Source organism: Peromyscus leucopus, chromosome 10, assembly GCF_004664715.2.
Source record: "Peromyscus leucopus breed LL Stock chromosome 10, UCI_PerLeu_2.1, whole genome shotgun sequence".
NCBI classification, from domain to species: Eukaryota; Metazoa; Chordata; class Mammalia; order Rodentia; family Cricetidae; genus Peromyscus; species Peromyscus leucopus.
The window spans coordinates 19,402,062-19,415,926 of record NC_051071.1 but is presented as its reverse complement, the minus strand read 5'-3'; positions in this window follow the sequence as shown (position 1 = coordinate 19,415,926).

Here is a 13,865-nt window from a genome sequence, read left to right as displayed (position 1 = left end):
TAATGAATTATTATTATTGCCTCTTAGTTTTGAGGCAGAGTCTCACTGTGTAATCCTGGCTGGGCTGGAACTCACTACTTACAACTGATTGTCCTCAAAATAACAGAGATTCAATGCACTCTCTTTCCCCAGGGCTGAGATTAAAGGCATATGCCACCATGCCCAGCTGTATTAATAATTTCATGCTTTATATCTTCCAATGCAAAATACAAGAGATGTTAAAATATCTATATATATCAGGTCAATCATTTTGTATTTTTTATAATGTATACAAATTGGAAAGAAATGCCCATAAACCGATAAACATGAGACACACATTCACAAAGGATTCCTTGGCTCTTGAAAAGTAATATTAATCCCTAACTCATGTGGAGGAAATTCACTAGCCTGTGTTAACTGAAATAAGCCAGAAGTCAATAATTATACAGTATATGATTTTATACGGATGAATGGTTGAAAGAGTACATTTATAAAGTAGAGATGAATGGTGGTTGCCTCTAGTTAAGATGGGTATGAGGATTAGCGTAAAATGAGCACAAAGAAATTTATTGGCAAGAACAAAATATTTTAAAACTGGATATCAGTGATATTTGCACAATCCAATAAATTCACTAAAAACTCATTGATTCAAACATTTACAGTAAGTGAATTTTATGTCCTGTTACTTGCACAAGTCATTTTTAAGGAGTAAAATAGAAGCAAATAAAAATCTAAAAATGGGAGGTATAGACTAGGAGAAAATCAGCCATATAAAATCCCCTTCTATTTCATATATATATATATATATATATATATATATATATATATATATATTCTTGAAAAAGGAGATAGCATGTAGTGATGTACAGCAGAAGACCTGGACATGGCTTCTAACTTCCCTTTAACTATAGGAAATAGATCCTCAACCATCACAGTGATTAGAGAAATAGGAATTAGAATGCATCCCCATACTAGTAAACTCTCATAAGAAAGACTATCAAATTATTAATTAGTTTTGTGTGTATGGCGTCAGCATTTGTGTATTTCTGTGTGAGTGTGCATGTGTGTGGACATTCCTGCACACAGGTGAGTCAAGCCAGAGGTTGACACTGGGTATCTTCCCCAATTGTGCTCTAACTTATTTTTTAGAGACATGATGTCTTACTGAGCCTGGTTCTCATCGATTTGGCAAGAATATTAAATCAGGACTCATAGGGGTTGCCCTGTTTCCCCACTTCCAGTACAGAGATTAGGGGTGTGAATAAGCCTGTCTTTTCATTTGGGTTCTGAGAATCCAAATCCAGATCCCTGCACTTGTCCCTACACTATAAGTAATGAGCCCTCTTGTAGGCTCAGAGGGGCTAGAATTTACATTCTGAAACAGGATTGATCTTTACAGTCTAAAACGTTTTGAAACTTTGATGCACCCACTTCATAGACTGACCACATTAGAAGAGCGCTCTTGAGCGACATGCTCCAGGTACATATATGGGGGTTAAGAGAGCCCCCTACTGATAGTCATAAGCTGGGTACCAATCAGAAACTCTTCAACATTATGTGTTATTTGAACATGTTACAGATAGCCAGGGAACTACAGGAACAAACTATGTACAGGTAAGTACAACAGTAAAAAATATATAGTGGATAAAAAGCCAAAGACATGAAACAGATGGATGATTCTACTTCAATTGTTTAAGAGTTTAGAATACCACATGTTATGTTTTAAAATATGTTTATTTGGTAATATTATAAAGATAACCAGTTGGTCTCCAAAAAGCTCACAATAATCAGGAGAGGAAAACCAATTGTCAGAAGTTTATGGGTGTCTTGTAGTTCTCCTGGCTCCAGCTGTTTGAGAGAGTCTGCTACTGAACATGGTTCTTTTCATGGTATTCATGAGATTTTGTGTACAGCTGTGTGTGTGTGTGTGTGTGTGTGTGTGTGTGTGTTGTGTATTGTATGTCAAGTTTTTGTGTGCATGTGTGAGTATTTTTGTGTGTGTGAGTATATTTTATGCACAAGTATGTCATTTCATAATGATAAATCATTATAAAAAACAAAGCAATTTAGTTAACAGAAAACTGACATTAAAATGAGTTTTTGCCATAGAAAACAGCAATATTTTTCAAAGAGGAAAATGTATTGCACCAGAGTGGCATTGTCTTAGTTAGGGTTTTCATTGCTGTGATGAACCACCATGACTAAAAGCAACTTGGAGATGAAAAGGTTTATTTGACTTATAAACACATCAGGACAAGAACTCAGACAAGGCAGGAACCAGGAGCTAGAGGCTGCTGCAGAGGTCATGGGGGATGTTGTTTACTGGGTTGCTCCTCATGGTTGGTTCAGCCTGCTTTCTTATAGACATCAGGACCACCAGCACAGAGACTGGACCCTCCTCTGTCAATTCTAAATAAGAAAACACCCTACAGCCCCATCTTATTGAAGTGTCTTCTTAATTGAGATTCCCTCCTCTCAGGTGACTTTAGTTTTTGTCAAGATGACATAAAACTATCCAGAACACTCATCTGTACATATTTTGGAAAATAGAATTCACATTTACATTCATAACATATTAATCTTTCTAACATTTCCTGTGTTGCAATATTCTTTTTAAATAAATTTTTGTTATTATTCATATTTTGATTATTTCATGAATATATACAATATATCTTGGTCACATCTACTTCTCACTCTCTCTAAAATACTAACTTGCCCCCTATATTTCTTTCCCAACTTCATATCCTATTTTTTTTTAATTATCCAAATGCAGATGGTGTGAGAGCATGCACTGGGGCATTTGCAACCTGATAGTTTAATTTCCAAAGGGGAAAAAAAAACCTCTCCTATTTCAGCAGCCATCAACTGCCATTAGCTTGTCAGGTAGGGGAAGAGCCCCACAGGCCTTTTCCCTCTCCATTCTAGAATGATTAGCTGGCCTGTTCTTATGCAGAAACATGCAGAGGTAGCCACAACTGCTACAATTAGATGAGTGGAGCATGCCATATCCAGGGGTGGGCATGTCACAGAGCTTCTCTCAGTTTTTTGGCTCTCACACTCTTTCTGCCCTCTCTTTCACAATGATCTCTGGCCCTTTAAAAAAGTAGTTGATGTAGTTGTCTCATTTATAGCTGAGCACTCACAGTTTCTTGTTCTTAGTACCCTCAACAGTTGTTTCTCTGCGTTAACTACTGCAGCAAGATTCTCAGCCCAAGATTGAAATCAGCAGAAATCTAACACAGTCATAATGTATTTCACGAATCACTTCCAACAGTAGGTATCATAAAGGCATTTTGCTTCCGAATATGCACACAGTACATTTCTTTTTTAAATTAATTCATATATTTTACATCCCAACTGCAGTTTTCCCTCTCTCCTCTCCTCCCATTCCCCCTACACATACCTCTTCCCCCTCCACCTTCCCAAAACCAATCCTCCCCTCTTTCTGTTCAGAAAGGGTTAGGCCTCCCACGGATGTCAATAAAGCACGGCATATCAAATTGAGGTAGCAGTAAGCTACTCCCCTTATATTAAGACTAGGCAAGCAACCTAGTAAGAGGAATAGGTCCTGGAAGCCAGCCAAAGCCTTAGGGACAGACCCTGCCCACCATTAGTAGTTCCATGAGTAAACAAGCCATACAACTATCACACATATGTAGAAAGCCAAAGTTGTCCCATGTAGACTCCCTAGCGTTGGTCCAGAGTCTATGAGTTCCTATGAGCACAGGTTAGCTGTTTTTGTGGGTTTCCTTGTGATGACCTTGACTCCCCTGGCTTCCTCACTTTCTTCCACAGGATTCCCCGAAGTCAGCACAGTTCTTGATTATGGATCTCTGCATCTGTTTCCATCAGTCCCTTGATGAAGGCTCTCTGATAACAATTAGAGTAGTTTCCAATCTGATTATAGGAAATGACCAGTTGAGGCTATCTCTCCACTATTGCTAGGAGTCTTAGCTGGGGTCATCCTTGTAGATTGAGGGGATTTTAACTTACACTAGGTTTCTACCTGACCCCCCAAATGCCCCTCCCATCAAGACATCACAACGTCCTTTTCATTACTCTCCCTGTATACCCTCCCAACCCAATCCCTCATGCTCCCATCCCCACCAGCCCTGAGTCTACCCAGAAGATCTCTTCTATTTCCCCTTCATGGTGAGATCCAAGCATTCCCCCATTTGCCTTTCTTGTTACCTAGCTTCTCTTGGTCTGTGGATTGTAGCATGTTTATCCTTTACTTTACAGCTAATATCTACTTATAAGTGAGTATGTATCATGTTTGTCTTTCTGGGTGTGGGCTACCTCACTCAGGATGATCTCTTCTAGTTCTATTCATTTGTCTTCAAATTTCATGATGTCATTGTTTTAACAGCTGAGTTATACTCCACTATGTATATGTACCACATTTTCTTTATCTATTCTTCAGTTGACGGGCATCTACATTGTTTTCAGGTTCTGGCTATTATGAATAATGCTGCATATTTCATTTCTAAAATTTCTTCTGAAGGAAGCCAAGAGGCTAAGGTTACAAAGGGCTAATCCCCCTAGAGTTCTGATGGTGTGTGGAAGGTTGAAGGAGTCCTAACAAAAATGTGAACTCATTCGGAATTGGATCTGCCTATAGTTCAGCATGGGGAAAGCTACAGGCTTAGTGAATTTATTAACAGGATCCTAAAGAGACTTAATAAATTGCATCCATATTCCTGACGTGTGTAACTATGAATAATAAATGTTATATTTGAAGCCATTCAAATTTGGGTACCATAGTATGCATTAGCAGATAATGAATAAATATTTAAATATTTAGTAAATGCTTGAAAACCACCTGAACATTATTTTAATAATCACCAAAAGATACTTCAATAGACCCATAATAATAGCTACAATTGCCAACAGTCTTATTTCAACAACTCATGGTTGATATAGATATGAAACAATAGACATTACTTGAATATTGATTGGAGTATAAATTGTTACAATCACTTTGGAAAATAATTGAGATTATGTGTATGTTATAACATAGAAATTCCACCTTTAATATACAGTACAGATGAAGCTAACTGTACAGAGTTGCAGAATCATGCATCTATCAGTATTGCCTGTGTTTAATATCAACAAACCTGAAGTCTCTAAATAAAGATCAAAGTTAAAAAGGGAATGAAACTTCAAACCACCAGTGAAAAATAAGTTAAAAAACAATATTTTAAAGGGGTAGTGGTTAACCTCCTCCATTCAAATGTCTGTTTTATATATATAAAAAAAACTTGCAAGTTTTAATTTGAGCTCCATCTGCTTACATAAGAAGACATTTCTCCCAGGCTTGACAATACTTTGACTGAATGCCATTGCTTCACCATGTGAGTTTTCACATTTTTGTGTGTAAATAGGTATTTTAGTGTACATTTGGGACAATTGTACTAGGTCCCCCTGTCTTAATAAGGGGATACTTTGTTTCTCTAAAGTGAATATTTCCTTTCTTCACAAAATTCATTGAAAATAAATAAAAGAATAAAGTTACTGACAACAAAGTATTGCTATTATTCATATTAGTAAATGTTCGTAAATTAACAAATCACTCAATTTTGTATAGAAATAGTAAAATTTATAAGCAATATATTACATTTGCAAATGTATGGCCATAGTAAAGTTGGTAGAACTCTTTTTACAGAATTATTTTAAAAACTCTAAAGAGTTCATTTCTTTACAAAAATACAACTATGGGAAATCTACTATGACCAAATAGTTCACTCATACAAATAGCAAAATAATTCAAAAGCAATACAATTTTAATAAACTAGTAAGTAGTTAAAATATCCACTTAAATTTAGAATAATACCGTGAAGGCAGAAGAAATGGCTCAGTGGGTAAAGTAATTTCCAGGCATGCATGAAAATCTGACTTAAATCCCAGCATTTGCTGAACAATGAATGCCATGTGAGACAGCATGTGCCTTTAACTCAACAACCGAATCAACAAACTCAAGTTTCAATGAGAGATCCTGCCTCAAAAAAATAACGGGAAGAGTGATATTCAATGTCAAACTCTGGCCTTCAAACACACCCAAATCCATACCTCCACACACAGATATACAAATACATGCATATAAACACAATCAAGCTTATACACAAGTTGGGTGGGGAAGACAAAATGTCATCGTGAAAGTTGTTTTAAAAAACAAAAGCCAGTTTGGGTTCTGGACTGTATAAGAGGACAGAGAATCAGCTGAGTTCTAAGAAAGCATGTGACATTTCTCTCTGCTTGTGACTGTGGGCATAATGTGACTAAGCTGCTTCAAGCTCTAATATGGGACTTCCCTACATTGTTGCACTATAACCTAAAATTTTATAATAAAACAAACCCTTTCTCTCCTAAGTTGCTTTTTGTTTGCATATTTTACTTATGCCAACAAAATGAAACTAGAGCACGATGTAAAAAACTGTCTGATACTGAAGGAATGAAAAACAAAAGCAAAGAAACAAACCAAAGCAGAGGAATGAATGTGCCATGTAGTGTTGGTTATATTTTTGCTTTCAGTAAAACTGTCAAAATAATTGAGAAAATCTAGGAAAGAGACTTGAAAGTTAGGCAAAGCAGCCTTTAGGCATTAATGTCAACAGCATGTAGTAGAGTAAGTAGAATTTAAGTTTTATTGAATGCAAATAATGCTCATTGGTTTATATTGTCTATGTTGGATTCCTTCATGTAATGAAAAAGCTCAATAGCTCTGCTTGAGATTATGTGAACCAAAAAACCTGGAATATTTCCTCTTTAACCTTTTATAAGAAAGGGGTTTATATAAAAACTTATAGAATAGATTGCTAGCTCTGGAAGGCCCCAGAAATCCTGACCTTTGAAATTCCTCTTATTGACTCCAAGAACATGGTGTAAATCACAGCTTCAGTATCAGTCATCAACAAGAAAGATATTCATCTTCTTTTACTGACATATTTCTCGTATCAGAAATGGGGTCTTCTTATTGTGGTCTCTTTCTTTTCTTTGGTTTATTTTCTTCTTTTTTCTTTTTTGGTTTTTCAAGACAGGGTTTCTCTGTATAGATATGGGGCTGTCCTGGAACTCACTCTGTAGACCAGGCTGGCCTCGAACTCACAAAGATCTGCCTGCCTCTGCCTCCCAAGTGCTGGGATTAAAGGCGTGTGCCACCGCTGCCCGGCTTCTTTGGTTTATTTTTAAGAACTTTATACAAGAGTACTCTATTTACAAACTGTTGTGACTTTTTAAACTTTGCACTCATGGTAAGAGTCTCTGGTTGTTTTATTTACTATATTGTGGGTTTTCCTAGATTTGAGATGATAATTTGTACAGGGAAATAAATTTTTAAAAGGAACAAAAAAGGAACAGATGAATCCAAAAGTAAATATTTACTGAATTTGATAAATTGTGAAAGAGAAATTTGTTAATAAAAATCCAAGGCATCAAAGACAAGGTGTAGGAAAAAGATAAATATGATATTCAGGTTGGATACTGTTTTCTTTTCTACAGTTTTCAAATTAGAAAGGTTTAGAAATTAAATGTTAACGCCAAAAAAATAGATGTACATTCTGTACTTGAAATGGACAAAGTTCCTGTTGATATCTTATCATGTGTTCTTGTTCTAGTTGGTAGTTTCAGAAAAGTTGAGAGTGAGAGACTACAATGTACTATGTGATGAGAAAAAAAGAAATCATTTTCTCTGTTGTTAAAAAGTGGCCACGTTGATTTTTATATTGACAAAGCTCTGCTTAAATGTGATAATCTCCTTTCAAACTCTTGTGTGGTATCAGGGTCAGGGTGTTTTCCAGAAATTGTAGGAAAGCAGAAGCCTATGAGTTTGTCCCAGTTTCCGAGGATGTGGCTGTTTGGTCTTTACAATAACCTTCCTACTTCATTTATTTTTTGAAATGTGATTTGATTAGGACAATTCATGTCTAAGTTATCTTACACAGACATTGGGTTTCTAGACTGCTGTAAAAATTTTTTCTTGCCAAAAAAACCAATGTTATATTCTAATACATATGTATGCAAATTCCAAAACCATTTTTTTCTCATAAATAGCAAGCTGAGGTTTGTGTACAATTACTAGGATACTCCCTAGGGACATTAGTTGTAACAGTAATTGGCATCTCAACTGAATTACCTCAGTCATTATGTAAATTATTATGTGATTTGTTAACAATGTGATAATTCATATCCCCTAGATACCTATTTTCTAAACATATTAAAATTATCTTTGTAAATGACCTGAACTCACCTTCCATTCTAAGATGGTTTAGTTTACTTTCTGTGAGAGAATAGGGTTTTCTCTGTACGGCTCTAAAGTTAAATTAATGGAATATATTTTGATCTTTGAGTTGTTACTAAATTAAAGAAATGTTATACTCTATGAGTATAAGAGTTCTCTAAAACATATTATTCTAAATTTTGTTTGAATGTTGCTGATGTTTTATTGCTTACTGTTTAGTTCACACCATAATTTAAGCATGTACATATCATTCCTTTCTAATTTTGACACAGGATATGAAGCATATGTGATGGAGCCATGTCTTTCCAGTGGGCAGAAAGGTAATGCCCACAAAAGGAAGTACTGAAAATGTCCCATATTTAAAATGACAAACAGTGCAGCATTGGAGAAATACAAATGCTATCTAAAAACTGTATCTCTGCATTTGATTAGTCCCTTGAAAAGACTTATAGCCAATGTTTTAGAAACCACTTAGGTATTTTCTAAGTACCTGACTTTATTAAGTGTCTTAAGGAGCACTATGTTTATAATCTTATTTGTTGCAAACCAGAAAACTTGATGAATATGAAAAAGCTGACATATAAAGACATTGTCTAAACATAAGCAAACGACAGTGTGGAGAGCAGTCATTACTGTCAGAGAACTATCTTCAAAACCAAAGATAAAAATGTATAAGACACATACAACCATTGGAAGTTGTCAGAATTCAGTAAATTATTCCTTTTAGAAGTGACTTTGCATTGTTGTTTGGGTTTTCTTTTGCGGGGGGATCCTTACTTTTTATCTGAGAGTATTATCTTCACATCTGTTTAAGTAAAACAGCTTATCCAAACATTCTCTTCTAAACCCATCCATCACCCACCCACCCATTCATGCATCTATCCAGCCATTTGCCATTTACCCAGAATACACCACCATGTGGAAGGATAATGAGACCAAGGTAAAGAAAACACAAGTTTATTCCTGAGTGAGTGCATGATGGTGAGAAAACGAGCTAAAATAGCCAAATCCAATGACTGTTGTACCAATGTCCTGATATCCACAATGGTAAAACAGTGATTTATCTAGCTCTGAGGGTAGCCTTAAGTGATAGGCTCTAATATCAGCCAATGATACACTTTCAATCAGCTTAAGATGACAAAAAATATAGCAGCAAACAGAGAATCTTAGAAGAGTTGATAAAATAGTTCAAGTCTGCAAGGGATAAACAAGTCCCCTACCTCTGTTTTCTCCAAATTCATACACTTTCTGGCAAAGATGAAAGGATCTCCTGTAACTAACAAGGCCTAAGACACACAGAGATTTCTAAGATTCAGAAGCAACAACTGTTAGGAAATGATTCCCCATTCTGCTAAGCTGCCTGAAACCTTAGGAAAGCTCTCCAGACATAGCTTCATAAGTCATCACCCATTTTAGTGATTCAGCTGCCTTTATGGCTCCCATTTTCCTGCAGCTCTCTTTTTTACTAAGCTATACTTGGTTAGAATCATTTCTTTCGTCTTTCTATGGTGTCTTATTTGTGATGAATTGATACTTGTTCACATATCCCAAGCAAAATTCACACAGGAAAACTAATGACCAAATGGTGAATGGCAGGAGCAACTATGAGTTTGGAAGGATTTATTTCATGTTCTCAGTTTAGGGAGATGAGATGTGTAGCTAAGGCTGTTTTGTCTGAGGGTAGAATATCCATGAAGGAAATCTAAATGTGGCTGACTTGCTTTATGGTGTATGAGAGGGTGTACAATTCCATTGGCAGCTGTGTGCTTACTATGATGGGTGATAAGACATGCAGACCTTAGGACACATACTACAGAGCCTGAGGCATTCCAGGAAAATCTGTCTCTGATGTACTCAGTTATATGAACTGAGAATATATCTTGCTTATCACTAAAATAATTCCTCCTGTACTGCAGATTTAGAAGCACGGGCATAATTTTGGAAATTGTGCCTGAAAGAGTCAGTGTTTGATGGCTAATTGACCAGTCTAAACAGGACTATATTTACTAGAACTAAGGGAGGAATTAATTTATCAGGGACCTCTTTCAAAAATCGACTGTGAACATAGTCCTTTCTGGCCTGGTGAACTTTAGTGGCTTTATTGAGTTCAAGAGCAGGGCAGAGATTTATGTTGTAGGAGAAGCTCTATCAAATCTTAATGACATTGACAGTCATATAAATAGAGTTCATAAAGTGCCAAAGCAATCTAAAGGAGATGAGACAAGAGGGGCAAGTACTCACAGGCATCTGACCACCTCACTTGGAGGTAAATGTGATACGAATCATGTCAAGCTGTAATTATGGGAACAAGTAAACAGATAGCCAAATGTTCTGCTAGTGATTTTCTAGAAATCTTTAAAACCTCAACAACATTTCAATGAAGACAAGAATGATAAAACAGAGCAGAAAAAAAGATTAATCTTGTCCTGGGGTGGGGACTGCTATCTCTACAGAGTTATGATACATTTCACCATACAAGAAAGTAACCTGGAGGTGGAAAGTACTCACCAAGACTGGGGCCATGTCAGCAGGCATGAGTGAGTGTTGGAAGACAAGAGCTGTGATATTGGCATATCATGGATCCGGGAAGAACTCAGAAGGCTTGTTCAGAAGCAGGCATGACAGAATAGAGCATGGCCAAGCTCCCTCTCAGATCTGAGCTGAGCTGAGAATTGTGAGGCTCCCTCACTGAGGCCATCAGGTAGGGAGATATAACCATGTAGGGAAATGTAAAACCATCCTCTGATGGATGCCCATCCCAGGATTCAAATGTCTAATGAAAATAACCATGGATTATGAAGTGCCAGATATTGTTATGCATTATGCATGCAACTGCTCCTAACATTGCTTTTTAAAATAAGCAATATATGATAATTTTATTATGAATTCAACAAATCCAAATGTTTTGCTTGTAAAACTTTTGTTGATTTGTGCTGAACTTTTATTTGTGACTAACAATTAGTTGTAGATGTATGTATTTACAACATGAGTTGTAAAGAGTCTGAATGTTAACTGATATGTTCATGTGAGTTAACAGATAAGAAAACAATACAAGGAAGGCATTTGCTAGTATTATATTCATTTTTCATTTTCTGGAAAACTAGGTGCTTTATTTCTACTTTTAGATGCAATTTGACAAAATTCCTTTATTTTTGAGATTATAGTATGATTACATCATTTCAACATTGCTGTTTTTGATGAAACAACTGATACATGTAATGGGATATTTCAAATTCCCTTAGACCTAACTAACATTGTTTTGTTGTTGTTGTAGCCCTTAGCTAATTAAGACTAATTGCTACTTGTTAAACACCTCATACCTGTGGGCATTTAAAGATCCTGTCCGCCTTTTGTAAAAAGCTTCCCTCATATATCACTAACCCTGGGGTGTCTTTCCAATTTAATATTTAAAAAGACCTGGAAGAACTACAGAAATAGGAGTCAGTGAATTTAAACAAAGGTATCCCACATGGATGAGAAAGTGTATTCCTAGAGTGTATGATGTTCTTGAATGAACATCTGAGGAACCAGTCTTGCTCCATTTTCAGCTGAAAAGTCATCTTTATAGTAAAGACAAACTAGGTTCATTCATGTTTAGGATTAAAACTCTATTTTTCAAGGATTGGGATATGCCCCACTGGTGACATTTCCTGTAAATGATTTGGTATTGCCGCTTCCATGAATGTCAGTCATGTTTTAGTTTCAAAAAGTTGTTGGTAACTGTCTTGCAACCATACCTTTGTTTCAAAAATTTATATGACCACCTGTTGTTTTGACTACCTTGTTATGCCTACCTTGAAACCTTGACTTTGTTTCAAGAGGTTGTTAGGAAAAACTTGTTATGCTTACATTCTGCTCCTGTAATCTCACCTAATTGTCTGCAAAATCTCCCATTTGGAAATCTCTGCCCCTGAGCTATAGCCTTGTCTTCTACACATCCAATGATGACCTCTCAAACTCCACCTTAGGGGAGGCAGCCTGGGTACATGAATAAAAAAGCTTCGTTTAATTTCCTGCTTCAATTAATTTGACCATGATAATTTTGGTCTGTGGTCTTTCTCCTCCCATATTTGGGATTAATGCATCCTAGTAACAGGGACAGGTTACTACCCTATGAGTTGTTGACCTGGGAAAACCCTGACCATAAAGCCTATTGTCACTGCTGTTGGTTACAGGCCAGAACCACATGAAAAGTCCCCTTTGCTAAAGACACTGCATACTTTGGCTACAGGACACAGAGAAAATAAACTGGGGTGGAAATATAAATTCCATTCTTGCTTTCTGGCTTTGTGGTGCCACAACACACTATTCAAGCTGCCCTGGAGGAATTTCTACCCATGGTCCTGATCAAATGTGAAATCTGTGCACTGCACCATTATTCCGGGCAAGAACAGTCCTCTAATATATTAGTGACTGTTACAGGTGCAACCAATTGCTTTCCAATTGATGTAAGATCAATTACAAAGGAGGAAACTCATTCAAGACTATAAACCACAACAGAAATCTTTGGCTTAGATGGCCATAGATAGCAGAAAGGAGACTAATGCTACTGTTTTGATAAACATATATATTGTTTCTAACATTTATGGAGTTGCATATGTAGCTGTGAGCTCTGAGCATGTGGTAATACTTTTACTCCCTGAATTCATCTGCTAGGTCAGGTACTTGAGTCTTGACTGTTGCTCTGAAACTTAGTAGTTTAACAATTCTGGGAAAGCCACCGAACTCATTTGTGCATGAGTATTATTTTCAATAGAGTTCAAATGAGAATAATACTGTATAAATTGACAACATGAGCACTCCATGGTATGGCTAAGGGGAATTTTCTTAGTGTAGAGAAGGAATAGATAGTGGCATGTGGAAGAATCTAGGCCTAAGAGAGAATGTAATAGATTGAACACGACCCTAGACCTAACCTGGCCATGAGAGAAGCAAGAGCAGAGTAGAATGAAAGTGAGAGAGAGGAGAGAGAGAGGGGTGGACAACAAAAAGTGCATATTGAAAATATCAGTGATATAAGGAGGAGTAGATGGGGAATGAAAGTTGAGGAGCTGGAGGAATTTACAGTAGAGGAGGAGTTGAGAAGAGTTAAGATGCCAGTATGGACTCTGAAATGTGTAACAGATACTTGTGATATTGAGGAAGTTTAGAGGCCAGTGTGCACTTGAGTTTGCTAACCACAGATAGATATTTGTATCTTCTGCTGGTGTTCAGGGAAATGGCTATTTATTGTAGAGGTGAACAAGCTTCACAAAATCCTGAGGACTGTTGGCTTTTTCTAACCACTAGAATTTGGGGAAATGGAGTTTCCTTTGGACTTGACAAACATTGTTGCAGTCAGTTTACAATCAGTAGAAACCAGGTAGGTGTTTTAAGCTTCAGAAATACAGTATAAAAACCTGGCTACACAATTGATATGATAAAATTCAATAAGTGTACACTGAAGTGAGAGATTAATAACTTCTAGAATCATGAAGATCTCCAGTTGGCATAACCCAGTAGAAAGTCAACAGAGTAGAGAGTATGTGAAATAGGTGGAAAACTTCCAGAACCAGCATCAAAGTTTGTAAAATGGATGCATTTTAAGCTGAAAGAACACAGATAATTAGCACTATCTACTCTCTAGGACTGGTGAGAAAATTAAATGAAC